A 14,320-nucleotide genomic window follows, 5' to 3' on the forward strand; every position below is an offset into this window, starting at 1 on the left:
TAGGACCGCGAGACGAATTTTCCCGACAACGCCTTATCTGTAGAGTGGTAGTGGGATCCTCCATAGGGAGAGACTAGTTGGCACTTCAACACTGAGTTGTCATCGGTCCAGGTTAAGGTCCTTCGTCAGATCTGGATATGGCCTGGATCCGGCAGGCTGCAGGAAAAACCTTGGGATAAACACAGACACTAAAATTAGCGTAGATGCCATTCTTCTCATGATGTAACGAGTACATCAGGATTTTTGGGAAGTGTTCCCGGTTCCGGCTGACCTAATCTATGCAGCATAACATTAAATTATAGAAGTCTATAATGTATTATGTGAAAGCTAGGTCAAAGAGATGTGTCTTTAATCTGGCTTTGAACTGACAGAGTGTGTCTGCTTCCCGGACAATGGTAGGAAGACTGTTCCAGAGTTTTGGTGCTAAATAGGAAAAGGATCTACCGCCAGCAGTGGATTTTGATATTCTAGGTATAATCAACTGGCCGGAATTTTGAGATCGTAATAGACTATAATGCGTTAAGAGCTCGCTCAAGTACTGCGGAGCTAAACCATTCAGTGCTTTGTAAGTAATCAGCAATATTTAAAAATTTATGCGATGTTTAATAGGGAGCCAATGCAGTTTTGACAGAACTGGGCTAATATGGTCATACTTCCTGGTTCTGGTAAGAACTCGAGCTGCTGCGTTTTGGACTAGCTGTAGTTTGTTTATTAAGCGTGCAGGGCAACCACCCAGTAGAGCATTACAATAATCTAGCCTTGAGGTCATGAACGCATGAACTAATTGTTCCGCATTTGTCAATGAGAGAATATGACGTAATTTAGATATATTTTTAAGATGGAAAAATGCAGTTTTACAGATACTAGACACGTGACTTTCAAATGAAAGATTGGTATCAAAGAGCACACCCAGGTTCCTAACCGACGACGAAGACTTAACAGAGCAGCCATCAAGTGTTAGACAGTATTCTAGATTATTACGTGAGGAAGTTTTTTGTCCAATAATTAGAAACTCTGTTTTTTCAGAATTTAGAAGTAGGAAATTACAAGTCATCCAATTTTTTATATCCGCTATGCATTCCGTTAATTTTGTGAATTGATAAGTTTCGTTAGGTTTTGAAGAAATATAGAGCTGAGTATCATCGGCATAACAGTGAAGGCTAATGCCATGTTTCCTAATGATATCTCCTAAGGGTAGCATGTACAGAGTGAACAGCAGCGGTCCTAGTACTGAGCCTTGTGGTAAGCCATACTGAACTTGTGATCGATGAGACATCTCATCATTTACTGCTACAAACTGATAACGGTCAGATAAATATGATTTAAACCATGCTAGTGCATTTCCCGTAATGCCAACATAATGTTCTAATCTATTTAAAAGAACGTTGTGGTCGATGGTGTCAAATGCAGCACTAAGATCAAGTAACACTAATAGAGAGATACAACCACGATCGGATGATAAGAGCAAATCATTTGTGACTCTAACGAGAGCTGTTTCGGTACTATGGTACGGTCTGAATCCGGACTGGAAATCCTCGCAGATATCATTTCTTTCAAGAAAGGAACACAGTTGTGAGGATACTGCCTTTTCTAATATCTTTGACAGAAAAGGTAGATTCGAGATCGCCCTGTAATTGACTAATTCTGAAGGATCAAGTTGCGTTTTTTTAACAAGCGGTTTAATCAAAGCCAGTTTAAAGTTTTTTGGTACGTATCCTAGAGACAAAGACGAATTAATGATATTAAGAAGAGGATCTATGACCTCTGGAAGTATTTCTTTCAGTAGCTTAGTCGGTATAGGGTCTAACATACATGTTGTAGATTTAGATGATTTAATGAGTTTAGTAAATTCTTCCTCTCCTATAGCAACGAATGAATCAAATTTTTCCTCAGGGAGACTACAATGCACTGCCTGATGCGATACTGTAGTAGACGGTTGCATAGTTATAATTTTGTCCCTGATATTATCAATCTTATAAGTGAAGAAGTTCATAAAGTCATTACTGCTGTGTTGCTTGGAAACTTCGGTGCTTGAAGCTTTATTTTTCGTTAGTTTAGCCACCGTTTCAAATAAATACCTAGGATTATGTTTATTTTCTTCTAATAGGGTTGAAAAATAAGCAGATCTAGCAGCTTTTAAAGCCTCTCTGTAAGTAATTGAGCTCTCTTTCCATGAAATGCGAAATACCTCTAGTTTTGTTTTCTTCCAGTTGCGCTCCATTTTTCTGGCTGCTCTCTTAAGGGCCCGAGTGTGCTCGTTGTACCACGGCGTTGGACTATTTTCTTTAATCTTCTTTAAGCGCAACGGAGCAACTGTGTCTAAAGTGCTGGAAAAGAGAGAGTTAAACGTTTCTGTTGTAATATCTAGTTCTTCTAAGCTATCTGAGATGCTGAGATGATGAAACTGATTAGGAAGATTATTAATAAAGCAATCTTTAGTAGCAGAAGTGATAGGTCTCACATATTTGAAACACGGAGTTGGCTTTGCAGCCTTGGCTAAATGCAAATTACACGAGACTAGATAATGATCTGAGATGTCATCGCTCTGCTGCAGAATTTCAACGGCATCCACATCTATTCCATGTGATAATATTAGATCTAGAGTATGATTACGACGATGAGTAGGTCCTGACACGTGTTGTCTAACTCCAATTGAATTTACAATGTCTTTAAATGCCAATCCCAATGCATCTTTTTCATTATCGATGTGTATATTAAAATCACCAACAATTAGTACTTTATCTGCAGTCAATATTAATTCTGATAGAAAGTCCGCAAATTCTTTGATAAAGTCTGTATGGTGCCCTGGTGGCCTGTATACAGTAGCCAGCACAAATCTCAAACGTGATTTATCGTTTACACTATATATTTTTACATTAAGCACCAATGCTTCAAAAGAATTATATTTAAAACTTGATTTCTTAGTGGTTTTGAAACTATTACTATAGATTACAGCAACACCACCCCCTTTGCGTTTCAGACGAGGCTCATGTTTATAACAGTAATCTTGCGGGGTTGATTCATTTAAAGTAATGTAATCGTTTGGTTTTAGCCAGGTTTCTGTCAAACACAGCACATCTAGGTTATTATCGGAAATCATATCGTTAACAACGAGTGCTTTTGAAGTAAGCGATCGAATATTCAGCAACCCAGGCTTTAGCATTTGCTCATCTGTATTATAGCTGTTTTTTATTTGTTGAACATCAATTAAATTTTTAACCTTAGTTGGGTTTAAACGTTTTTTGGATTTCCAAATTCGGGGAACAGACACAGTCTCTATATGATGATAGCTAGGTGAAAGAGGCTCTATGTGATGGGATTTATCTGACCTTGGTGACGCGAGGCCGCTAGCAGACAGTCGGTTAAGCCAGTCTGTCTGCTTCCTGACCTGAGCCCCAGATTGTCATGTTTGAGCTCTAAGACTATGAGCCATATTACTAGAGAGAAGAGCAGCACCATCCCAGGAGGGATGCACAGACGTTGAACAGACGTTGTTTAATACAAATTATACTTTATACTTCTAAAAGATAAATAGAAGATACGAATGTATTAAAACTTTAAAGATTTAATTTAAAAAATATTTTCATTTTAAAATATCATATTTAAACTTTTACGATTATGCTTTGAAATAAATTTTGTACGAACAAAACTTTCGCTCTGGAAAGGCGTTAGCAGACTAACATTACATATGCTATAACATGATGCACAGAGGCTCATCTGGTCTGTCACCCTATATCCTGAAGCTTGCATTATTGTCAAGTAACGTATTTCTCTGAAGATGTGGTGGTGATCGGAAGGACCTTATAATCAGCCTATCAATGGGGGGCGGCCTGAGGCATCATCGGTTCTAAATGATTTCATTGTTGCTCTCTCTCTCTCTCTCTGAAGATATGTGGGGATTTTCTCACAGATACAACTTAAGGAATTATTGAACATTTCACATGTGTGAGATGACTTGTGACACTTCAAATTTAGAATTATTTTACATGCCCCTGATAAATTAAAAATATACTTTAAGTTCAAGTCAAGTTTTTCCACAGACCATCGATATTTGTTTTTATTAAGACTTTAAATAATTAATTTAATTAAATTTAAAACATCTTTTAATTTTAAAAGATATAATTTAAACTTTTAAGATTATACTTTGAAATAAATGTAGCATTAACAAAACATTCACTGTGTCTCATGACTGTCAAATGCTGGTGTGAGAGGTGCTTCAGGGAAACACTCTGGGATCTTTTGTATTTAACTTTAAACTCATTGCATTTTAGTGAACCCATTCATACGTTGAATGGACATCTATATGTTAGGAGCTACTTCTTCAACTCTCTTGTAAGATAATTTTATTATTCATCTAAAACTAAAATAATTGGTTCAGTAGATTTTTAGGAAGATATTTATTTTTATATCAAGTGATAATTCATTTAAAGAACAGAATGTTTTTCAACTTTTTCAACTATTGCTAGTGTGAAATCTTGTGAAATATACAGCATTATCAGAAAACCTCTTTTTATCAATTCCACAGTGCCCAGCAATCCCACTGTGCTCTGGAATGTGTCGTCCATGAGGGGCTGCTGTCTTTTACTTTCGTTTTGTATTTGTTTTATTTGTATCATTAAAATGTGATTGAATGTTTGCCGGTTCACGCCGCCTTCCCACAACATTGAACCTCGTTACACTGGTGCCGAAACCCAGGAAGAAGGAGGAACGTGCTGTCAAAAGTCCTCGCTGCTGTGGGGAATCCACAGTGCCATCGAGCATGGTGAGCAGGTTCCGTCGTCATGGAAGCTCGAGGCGGTGCACTGGAGTGAGTTGCCGGGGGGACGGACAAGCTCGCTGCCGGCCGCCTGGGTGCTGGAGGGGCAGCTGCCGTCCATGAGGGAGTGGAGGAGTCGCCGCCGTTTGCCAGAGGTCGGAGCCTGCTGTCGTCTGCCATAATGGGGAGGAGCAGGGAATGGGGGACTCCTGCCGACTGCCCGAACCCGGAGGAGCCGTCGCCATCCATCAGGTGGCGGAGGAGTGTCGAGCCATCCACCGAGGGTTATCCAGCGCCACCGCCAGGCACCGCGGAGAAGATTGCCCAGCTGGTGTAGGGCCAGATGGCAGTGTGTTGTGGGAACCGGACCAAGATTTTTATCTCTTTTTATCTCTGTCGCTCCTCTTGCTTCCATCTCCTTTTCTCTCACCTCATCTGTCCAAACCCCTAGGTACCAACCTCCATTATATCAAAGTTCAAATATTATTCAATGGAAGCCCTATACTCACAACGACATATATAATCCAATTATCAATTACACACAAGGTCATAGGTGACAATGTCATCGAGAGGGTAAGGTCAGGGCAAGGTCAGGTCATTGCTAGGGCAAGGGAAGGGGCAAGGTCAAAAGGTCAACCCAGCTCAAGAGGTCAACCCATCAATCAATTATAGGGCCATCAATCATTTTGACATAAGGTGTATCATAATTCTCCTGCCATATCTCCCAAGGGTAGCATGTACAGGATAGGGGTGGAACGGTACATGTATTCGTATTGAACCGAAACGGTACGGGTGTCACAGTTCGGTGCATGAATTTACACGGAGAATACACGGTATAAAAATAAATAAAACTCGCGTGCAAATTAATTAATGTAGTGCGGATCTACTGTTAGATACGCAGGTTCTTTAGGGACGCCTAAGCTGTAGCCCCGCCTTAGCTCTGAAGCTCTGTGGCTATAATGAACAGACTGCGATGTCAAGATTGCAATGCTGGATTATGTTGTGTGTGTGTGTGTGTGTGTGTGTGTGTGTGTGTGTGTGTGTGTGTGAGAGAGAGAGAGAGAGAGAGAGGCACGGGCGCGATCGAACGTGTGTGTGTGCGTGCGTGCGTGTGTGTGTGTGTGTGTGTGTGTGAGAGAGAGGGAGAGGCGCGGGCGCGATCGAACAGTGGAAACATAAAAACATACTCCGTCATTTTGTTCATACAGGACATCATACTTATAATGCTGTACACTCGCAATATAAAACAACATTGTGCTTTTGTCAAACTGTAAACTCTTGTCAAACTGTAACCTACTACTATCACCCAACCAAAATATCTCTCTCTCTCTCTCACACACACACACACACACACACACACACACACACATACACACACTGTTTAAAAGCAAAAAAATATTTATCCAACCCCATTTAAAAACAGTCTGTTGGTGCCATCTTTTAGACATTCATCATATTGCATTGGTTTTCATTTCTTAAACAGAGCACAAATCTGTTTATTTTTAAGTTACTCATTCTACATTGAAAGAAAATCAAATGTGTTTTTAATGGTAGTATTATTTTATACAGAAATAAATGATCTATAATTAAGATAAGAATAAAGTTAGTGTTAATTAAAATTTTAAGGAAAACAAATATATTGATCTGAAATGTAGCAAATTAATTTTAAATTCATTCAGGTACAATTACCAAACATATCTCAAGGTCTTTTTATTAATTTAATGAATAAACTAATTATATAAAACAATTGTCAGTGCCCTACAAATAAACTGGTTCTATGCCTTTACTTTATTAATAAAACCTATTTAAAAAATACAAGGCTTAAGACATTTATTTTCCTTTTTGGTGGTACAGCCTGAGACATGCACAATAAAAAAAAAATTGCCTTCTGCATTTTTGTTTGCTTTTTCCTCCATTGTACCGAACTCGTACCGAACCGTGATGTCTGAACCGAGGTATGAACCGAACCGTTCCACCCCTAGTACAGGATGAAAAGCAATGGTCCAAGTCGGAGTCTTGTGGTACTCCATACTGAACTTGTGATCAATAAGACATCTCTTAATTTACTGCTACAAACTGATAATGGTCAGATAAGTATGATTTAAACCATGCTAATGCAATTCCACTAAAGCCAACATAATTTTCGAGTCTATTTAAAATAATGTTGTAGTCAATGGTATCAAAGGCAGCACTAAGATCGAGTAACACTAATAGAGAGTGTTAGTGGGTAACAGTTTAGGACCCAAGGACCAGATGTTTGAAAGAAGATCCTGAGTCAGAATTATAATAAATTGAAGAAAAGTTTAACTGAAGATAATTTGCAGTTTCATCAGCAGAAGTCAGTTTCAAGACTCACACAGGAGTTCGTAGGCCACCCCGCTTACAGTTGCAAAGATCACAGCAGCAGTTATACCCTACACCAATGTCTAAGTTACGTCCTTGCTTCAGGTTGAATGATTTTCATTGGCTAAGAAAAAGATAAACAAAGTAATTTTCCACACATATACAGATAGACGGAAGCATATATCCATCGTTTAGGCAGCTGACACTCGGACCCTCAAGTTAGGCATGTCGTGACCTTCCTGGAGAATTCCTGACCTTCCTGGAGAATTCCTGCAGAATTGGCTTGCTGGGCGCCAGCCTGTCCTGAACAACAACTCAGTCAAACTCTAATAATGCCAGTGGTTCCTTAACCTGTAACCAAAAAGACTAACACACACACTGACACACAGCTTTTCCCTGGTTGGATTTGGCCTGGCTCTAACTATAAACAGGAGAGTTTTCTCAAAACATCAAGATAATACGTTCTTTCTCTGAAGAAGAGCTACACTTTAGTCTAACTGGAAAGTAAGGCTTTAAAGCTGCAGTCAGCAAGATTTTTTTTATCATATTCACTGAAACCGACACTATGCTCCGACAGAACAACATAAATCAGCTGGTTAAAAAAACAACAAAAAAAACGCAGGTGTGTTGGATTGTACGAAGCGTGATGGCGGAGAGAAAATCTACTAACAAGGTTCCAGTTCCTCGGTTATTGCTATCTATGGGTAGATTAGCCAGGGCAGCCTACCTCTGAGTCCATGGTGTTGATCGATGCTGAAGAGACGGACGCGTTCACATCAGGGACGGACTGGGCATATAAAATCTGGTGCACACGCGCTGACGAGCACGACCTTGATGGGAGGGTGCTCGCTGATAATGGGGGAGGGGCATGAGAGTTGTAAACATTAAAAATGTTGGCTAAGTCAACTCAATCTGCCAGACTTGCCGACTGCAGCTTTAACAAAGAAATGGTCCCTTAAACTATTGGCTTCAATGACTCCTATTTTGTTTTAACACTTTGCAGACCTTTCTCAAACACAAAACAAGTCTCTATTTCATTTCTGGAAGCCGGGCTAAATAAGCAAGCACTGTTAATGCATTCACATATCAAATACAGACATTAAAGAATACATGAAAATAACATTTTAGTAATCACACTGGTAACTTTTATAACAAAGTAAAATCTCCAGAGAAGTCATTCAACTCATTTGATATTTAGAAGGAAAAATATTGATTAATCGCTTGATTATAATCACTCAATACATATACATTGAAGCAGCAGTGGATTCCAATCCACCCCCTTCAAGAGATACAACCATGATCGGATGATAAGAGCAAATCATTTGTGACTCTAATGAGAGCTGTCTCAGTACTATGGTATGGTCTAAATCCTGACTTGAAATCCTCGCAGATATAATTTCTTTCTAAAGGGACAACATTTCTTTCACAACATAGTTGTGAGGATACTGCCTTTTCTAGTATATTTGAAAGAAAAGGTAGATTCGAGATTGGCCTGTAATTGACTAATTCTGTAGGATCAAGTTGTGTTTTTTTAACAAGCGGTCTAGTAATAGCCAGCTTAAAAGTTTTTGGTATGTATCCTAATGACAAAGAATTAGGATAATGAATAAATTGAATTTTTCCTCAGGGAGACTACAATACACTGTCTGATGCAATACTGTAGTAGACTGTAGTATACGATCTTGATCTCCTGTCTTGATCGATTGCTCCTGTCTGCCTTGCTGCTGGTTTGTGTCTGTAAGCTCTATTTACTATCATTCCTTGTTGTTTATACTGCTAAATATAACTTACTCATCAACATATATTAGATATTGTCTAATATTGCCGATCACAATAATCTGACATCGCTAGCTTTTATCTAAATCATTATCGTCACATGTGTAGACTTGTGTTCTCTCCTCTCCAAGTTTGATGCCAGCAAATAACAGTAAAGTTAAGATTATGTGCATCTCTCTCTAGTCTGTCTGTTTGTCTAACCCAGCTGGGCAGAGCATCTATTGGTCTTTCTGTGTTTTGCTTGCTAATGCCGGCCGCTTCCAGGACTGTGTTCTGTGACTTTGTGCCTGACAAAAAAAGTGAGAGTGAAATACAACTATTATTACGTTTGATGAATGACAAAGCGCAACGGTGTTTGTTTATAAACTGCAGCTTGGAAAAGATAACCGCGTCGTGCTTTAACATGTGTTGATATGTGCGTGCACAAAATGAAAAGCCCACTTTCCAGCAGAAACATCTATGGGGACCAGTACAATATATGGGAGTGATGGCACTCGTCATTATAGGCGCACATACTTTTAAAACAAGACAATAATTATCTAGTCTCCAAGTCAAGGTTTAGTTACAACTCTGCAATAATGCAAGATGGAGTGTATTGACATTGACTATTGATTTATAGGCTATTTTGAATTTAAAATGTTGATTGGCTGGACATACAGTATTGGCCAATATGCACATCCCTCAGTAAATAATAACCATCAAGTATCAAGTATTGCTTTTATCATTTAAAACACAGTGACATGCTATTGCAAGCAGTTTTGAAACGAAACAGACACTCCAAAAAAGACGCCTGAGGTGAGAAACAGGTTTATTTAATAATAAGTGAAATAGCAGTAGCAGGATCTGTAGTGGAATAATGTCAATGGAGGATGAAGAATTAGAGATACTGACTGTCTATTCTTTAATAGTGGTAGATGAGACCGTGGATGATGGAGCACACACCGGTGATGGCAGAGTGGTGAGGATATGCAGGTAGGATGGAGAAGACGAAGACAACGACGAACTGGAAAACACTGGAGACTCGATGAAACACTCTAGAAGACGAAGACACTATGGCAAAGTAGCTCGGAAGGTAGGGGAAGATTCGCTAGAAGTCTTTACTCATTTACGAGACCAGACAAAGTGCCAGAGTGTGGTGTGTGCTTATAAGTGTTTGTGGTGATGAGCTGATATTGTGCAGGTGCTGGTGATTAATACTTAGGTGATAGTGATCTCAGTGATTGCGGGGTGGTGGAGCCTGGCTGATCCCTGACAGTATCCCCCCTAGCTCTGCTGTGGTCATGGCCGTGGGTAAACCTTTTAGAGGGATCAAACGGCAGGATTTAGAGAATCTGCCAACAATTATAAATATGCAGGTATTACCTTCGGATGTAGGTAGATCTGTGGTGAAATCTACTCCAAGGTGTGACCAGGGTCGTCGGGGAAATGGGCAACGGAAGAAGCTTGCCAGATGGAAGGTGGCGTGGACTCTTCGAGATGCCGCAGTCATGACATCCCTGTACGAACCTTCTCACATCCCTGGCCATGATGGGCCACCAAAAGCGATCTTGTAGCTGTGAGGGGCCAGCGCCCACGCGTTGAGATCTGGGGACATAGGTGCGGTCGGGAGGACACCCCGGCAGAGATGGCTCAGAGACACTGAAGGAGGAGAATTGTCGATCAAGGGACCACTGGATGGGGCACGCAATGATCTTTTGAGGCAAGATGGACTCAGGTTCTTCGTTTTTTTCTTCAGGAGTATGGATACGGGATGGAGCATCTGCTTTACAGTTCTTTGTACCAGGAAGATAAGATATTGTGAAATTGGTTACCGATATCGTAATTCATCTCCGCCGGGGATAACTTCTTGGAGAAGGCACATGGATGGAGACAAGATGGATTCCCCGGCTGCTGAGATAATACCACTCCTATTCCGGTGGTCGAGGCGTAAACTTCAAAGATGAATGGTTTATTAGGATCTGGGTGGACTAGGAGCGGCGCATTGGTGAATGAATTCTTGCGACTTTGGAAAGCTTGAGTGGGGCAGGTTTCCAGGACAGAGACTTGGGCTTATTCTTGAGGAGATTGGTTAGTGGAGAAGTGATGGAGCTGTAGTTGTAAATTAACCCATGGTAGAAGTTTGAAAATCCAAGGAAACACTGAAGTTATTTGATGGTAGCAGGGTTTGACCAGTTTCGAACAGCTTCCACCTTCCTCTCGTCCATCTGAATGCCGTTTTCACTATTGTTGTAACAGAGAAATTCGTTGGTCGACTGATGGAACGAGCATTTCTCAGCTTTCAGGAAGAGCTGATGTTCACGGTTGGAGGTTGGAGGACCTCCGCAACGTGGTGGCGATGTACAGCCAGGCTCCGAGAATAAATCAGAATGTCATCAATGTAGACGATCACTGTGCGGTGGAGGAATTCCCGGAGCACCTCATGCATAAAGTCCTGGAATACGGAGAGGGCATTTACCAGGCCGTACGGCACGACCAAATATTCATAATGTCCAGTTGGGGTTACGAAGGCAGTCTTCCACTAATCCCCCTCACGTATCCGGATGAGGTTATACTTGCTGCGGAGGCCCAACTTAGTGAACATGACTGCTCCACAAAGTTGTTCCAGAGCTGCTGGGATGAGAGGAAGTGGGTATCGGAACTTGACTTATATTGTTGAGGGCTCAGTAATCGATGCAGGGCCACAAGCCTCTGTCCTGGAGTCACATGGTTTATTCTTTCATTTGAAAGTCACGTGTCTAGTATCTGTAAAACTGCATTTTTCCATCTTAAAAATATATCTAAATTACGCCATATGCTCTCATTGACAAATGCGGAACAGTTAGTGCATGGGTTCATGACATCAAGGCTAGATTATTGTAATGCTGTACTGGGTGGTTGTCCTGCACACTTAATAAACAAACTACAGCTAGTTCAAAACGCAACAGCTCGAGTTCTTACCAGAACCAGGAAGTATGACCATATTAGCCCAGTTCTGTCAAAACTGCACTGGCTCCCTATTAAACATCGCATTAATTTTAAAATATTGCTGATCACTTACAAAGCACTAAATGGTTTAGCTCCGCAGTACTTGAGTGAGCTCTTAACGCATTATAGTCCTTCACGTCTATTGCGATCTCAAAATTCCGGCCAGTTGATACTACCTAGAATATCAAAATCGACTGCTGGCTGTAGATCCTTCTCCTATTTAGCACCAAAACTTTGGAACAGTCTTCCTACCATTGTCCGGGAAGCAGACACACTCTGTCAGTTCAAAGCTAGACTAAAGACACATCTCTTTGACCTAGCATTCACATAATACATTATAGACTTCTATAATTCAACGTTAGGCTGCATAGATTAGGTCAGCTGGAACCGGGAACACTTCCCATAAATCCTGATGTACTCGTTACATCATAAGAAGAATGGCATCTACGCTAATTTTAGTGTCTTTGTTTATCCCGAGGTTTTCCCGCAGCCTGCCGGATCCAGGCCATATCCAGATCTGATGAAGGACCTGTGCCTTGAAGGGTTACAAATTTTAAATCTATTTCAAATATGCTTCCATAAATAACATCACGGTAAAGAATATTGTATTTAGCGTTTAAGGTTGAGATAATGATTCTGCTCAGCAAAGATGCAATTCCTGTTTTCTCCTTATTGTCTTTAATGGCTCTTGGAGTCCCAGTTTCACTCAGAGCCACAGCCCAGATATTGAATCGTTGGGCTGATTGGATTAGCACATATGCGTTTGAATGGTTATGCTGATTGGATTGAGACTGGTAACACGCTGGAGTCGGGCGGGTTCCTTAACCTGTATACTTAATTTGCATGCTTTGTTCAACCTCAATGTAAATCCCTCCCCCTAAATGCCAACTAGTCTCTCCCTATGGAGGATCCCTTTACCACTCTACAGATAAAGCGTTGTCGGGAAACTCAATTCGCGTATCTACCCCGAATTGATAAAATAAAATAAAATTCTGTATAAAAAATTTATAAGGAAAGACCAGTACTTTGTTTAGGCTTGGTTTGTAGGGAATTCCAAACCTGTGCACATATATTCAAACGCACATAACTATAGAACCAATTCTTAATGCGCATGTGACTGCCATCAGCGTTTCTCACAGGTTCGCGTTTAAAGTCTGTGTAGAGAGAATGGTGTCGTCTTAGCGGCCCCTAATTTAATAACAAATGATCGTCGCGACGGAAGCGAATCAATCAAAACTAACTTTAGCTGGAAAATAACTTTATTAAAGAACCGCTATAAAGCCAAAACAATCTCTGTTACCTTAAATTATACATTTATCTCTGTAAAGCTGCTTTGAAACAATCTACATTGTTAAAAGCGCTATATAAATGAAGATGACTTGACTTGACTCCTTCTTCGCCATGAAGAAAAAACTCGAAGCAACAGGGGAGGTGGAAGGGCAGATGTAACCTTGCTGGAGGACCTCTCCCACATACTCATCCATGGCCTTTTGTTCAGGTTGAGACAGCGGATAGATTTTACCGTGGGGCACTGGCGCATCTGGAAGGAGGTCAATGGCACAGTCCCAGGGCCGATGTGGTGGCAACGATAAAGCCCGTTTGGGACAGAAGACATCACTGAAGGGTGCGTAACAGGTCGTGATGTCGATAGGCGGTCCTAGGTTCTCGATGGAAGTGGAGTTGATCGGTAGGGGAATCACGGGTTGAGGAAGATGTGGGAAGCATCCGGGAAAGCAGCTATTGCCCCACTTGAGGATTTCTCCCGTTACCCAGGAGAGCACCAGACTGAGTTGCACTAACCACGGACGCCCTAGGATGATACCAGCGGTGTGGAATTCTTCAGAACCACTAAAGTGATGGATTCAGAATGTTATTGTCCGACTTGCAGGTGGAGCGGTCCCACAGAGAAATGGATATTCTCATTGAGAGGTTTACCAATTATTGAGTGTACCTGGTAGTGGGTTTCGGTGGACCTTTTCTGGGGATTGTAAGGCGGGTGTTATCCACTTGCATGGGGACTGGTTCTGGAGTGCTGGTATACTCTGGTTGGCGGGGTAGAAAATGTGACGACTGGCTATGTAGATCTTCCATGCAGGGCTGCATACGACGATCGGTGCGGATGGCGAGTTGCATGAACCGTTCTATACCCATGGAATCGTATCCAGCAAGATGCAGTCGTAGGTGCGGATTAAGTCCCTGCTGATAGGAGCGAGCGCTCATTCCATCCACTGGTGGCTGCTAGGGTCCGGAACTTGATGGTGTATTCCGAAACAGAGTCGTTCTCTTGACGTAGATGATAAAACTGCTCGCCGATGGAAGAATCACCATCTGGAATCCCAAAAACTTCACTGAAGTGAGTTGTGAAGGAGCTAAGAGACTGTGTAATGGGGCATTTTGATTCCAGAGGGTCCGGGCCCAATTGAGTGCTCGCCCCATCAGCAGGGAAATAATAAACGCTACCTTAGATCTTTCGGTGGGGAA

The sequence above is a fragment of the Scardinius erythrophthalmus genome (assembly GCF_964197995.2).
Source record: "Scardinius erythrophthalmus genome assembly, chromosome: 10".
Taxonomy (NCBI): domain Eukaryota; kingdom Metazoa; phylum Chordata; class Actinopteri; order Cypriniformes; family Leuciscidae; genus Scardinius; species Scardinius erythrophthalmus.